Here is a 2,500-nt window from a genome sequence, read left to right as displayed (position 1 = left end):
CAGGGGAATATTGCAAGTCATCTTTTTCTTTCTTTCTTTTGTGAACTTTAATATGATTCTCTCTTGGGACGAGGTCATTTCTGTTCGACATAATCTCCCTATAAGGCGATTGTTAAACATCCAGTATTGGAGGTCCATTCGTTTGTTTGTTTGTTTGTTTAGCGTTTGACAATTCGTGTGGAGTTTTTTTTTTTTTTTTTATTTATTCTAAAAGTAACACTGAGTCAAGGCCATTTTTTGTGATGTGTAACGTCTCTACCTTTTTCATTCCCTTCTCTTTCCCTCTTCTTCTCTCTTTCTCTATCCCTCTGCTTGTCTCTTCCCCTCTCCTTTCCTCCTCCTTCCCCTCTCCCTCTACCTTTTAGTTCTAGATTTCCTTCCTTTCCTTTCGCACTCCATCCTTTTCCCACGGTCTACCCCATCTCTATCCCTCTCTATCTCCTACCTCTCTCTTTCTCCGCTCTCTCGCTCCCTTCGTCCTCCCTCCCTTCGTCCTCCCTTCCTTTCTCCTTCTCCCTCTCCCTATAAGCTTCATCCTCTCTCGCCCCCCCCCCCCCCCCTTGACAAACATCTTAGGAGACTTTCTTCGTATTGCGTCACAGCCTCCAGGGGTTCGGCCACCCTTCCCTCCTCCTCGGTCTCCTTTTCTCTCTTTTGCATTTGTGTTTTCCATGTAGTTTATTTGACTTTTTTTCTAATAATTGTTGGGCTTTATGTACGTAAGTTATATGGGTATAAGTATGCAGTAATGATAATAGAAATTTGTTATGAATAACCACGCATTATGATGAGGTGATTTTCAAAGGTAAGGGACTGACTTCGGGGTTTTGTAACTTTTATTATTTAGCATGCATGAAAAGCATCAGAAAATCCGATTATGTATTTGTGGCAAATTGGATGAAACTGAGTGAGTGTCTTGTCGTGGGTCATCCCAGTGCTGTTACCAGATGTGACGTGTTTCTGTTGGGTTCTGGTTTGTCACGTTTGTTGGTGTAGGAAACGCACGGTCTGGTTTGCCACGTTTGTTTTAGGAAACGCACGGGCTGGTTTGCCACGTTTGTTGATGTAGGAGACGCACGGGCTGGTTTGCCACGTTTGTTGGAGATAGTAGCGTGGGCGGAGGCTGAAGGTCGAAGTGTCGTGCTGGCGGAGACAGGTCCGGTAGAGGGCCAGGAGTGGTGACCCTCAGGAGGAAGCAGCGTCCAAGCGGAACCGTGACCGTGTTTTTTTCTCTCCTTTGTTCCTTCCTTTATCGTTTTTTTTTCCCCGTTTTTTCCTGTCTTCTTTCTTCCCTCCCTCCCTTCCACCATCTGTACCTTCCTCCCTCCCTCCCTTTCCCTACTTCCCTCCTTTCCCTCCTTTCCTTCCTTTCCCTCCCTCCCCCTTTCCCTCCCTCCCCCTTTCCCTCCTTTCCTTCCTTTCCCTCCCTCCCTCCCTCATATTCCCTCCTCTGTGTCTGTCTGTTTCGTGTTCTCCATCCTTCTAAGATCAAATTCTTCTCCTCAGAAAAATCCAAGCGGCTTTGAGACACTCCTTTACCCCCCTCCCCCTCCCTTCTCGTTTCCTCCCCCTCCCTCCCCCTCCCTCCCCGTTTTCTTCCCCTTCACCGCAGCTCCCTTTCTCCCATCATTTTTTTCTCCTTTCTGTTCTTACTTTTTTCTTCTTTTTCTTGTCTTCATCTTTTCTTCTCCCCTCTTTTTTCTGCTCATACAATTCACTCTTACACCCCCCCCCCCCTATATCTTTTCTCTTTAATTGCCATCGTATTTAATTTATTTTGATGACCGTGATTTTTTCTCTCTTTCATTCTTTCTCTCTTTTCTTTCTTTTTTTTCAAAGTGAATTATATTTTTTAAAATTTTCTTTCCGAATATTAGCGAGGATATGATTGTTTTTACTTTTTGGTGTTGGTGGTTTAATAAATTGTTGTTATTATTATCATTATTTTTATTTACTTATTTTATCAATTTTTCTGTGTTTCACTCCTTGACGTTGACGTTTTATTTTGTATTCAGTTATTTTGTTAATTCATTTTATTACAAGTTAAAATAATTATATGTAGACTTCATAGATTTTTTGTTGTGTGGAAGAGAGATTGTGTGTGTGTGTGTGTGTGTGTGTGTGCGCGCGCGTGTGCATTTGTGTGCATATATGTGTAAGTGGGTCTGTATACCTGTGCACTTGCATATGTATGCATGCATTTATTTTGTGGCTGAATATGGGCCTAAATATAAGGGTGTGCCTGTAAATGAAAATGTATTTACATTTGTTTATCTGTCCAAGGGCGCTAGTTTGTATTAAAAAAGCTTACTTGTCGAAGTTCACGCACACACGTATTCCCTCTTAATACAAAGTCACGTTCGAACGGCCCTCTATGTAGCCTTGGCCTTCGAGGGTTAAATTGCCTCGCGAAAATATTCACCACGCTCATGACGTCACCGCCGTTCCGATTGATGAGGTGTTCGTGACGTCATATCGAGGTTGTTGATGATGTCATTTC

The 2,500-nt window shown here is 43.0% G+C and overlaps 1 protein-coding gene across 10 annotated transcripts in view; it reads left to right on the top strand.

Moving 5' to 3' along the window:
• The window catches only part of LOC125043530 (chloride channel protein 2-like), a 169,276-nt gene that overhangs the window by 135,448 nt on the left and 31,328 nt on the right, over positions 1–2,500 (top strand). The gene's annotated exons all lie outside the window — the stretch shown is intronic.

The sequence above is a fragment of the Penaeus chinensis genome, chromosome 34, assembly GCF_019202785.1.
Source record: "Penaeus chinensis breed Huanghai No. 1 chromosome 34, ASM1920278v2, whole genome shotgun sequence".
In the NCBI taxonomy this organism is placed as follows: domain Eukaryota; kingdom Metazoa; phylum Arthropoda; class Malacostraca; order Decapoda; family Penaeidae; genus Penaeus; species Penaeus chinensis.
The sequence above is the reverse complement of the archived record's forward strand: the minus strand, read 5'-3'. Positions and strand labels throughout refer to the sequence as shown.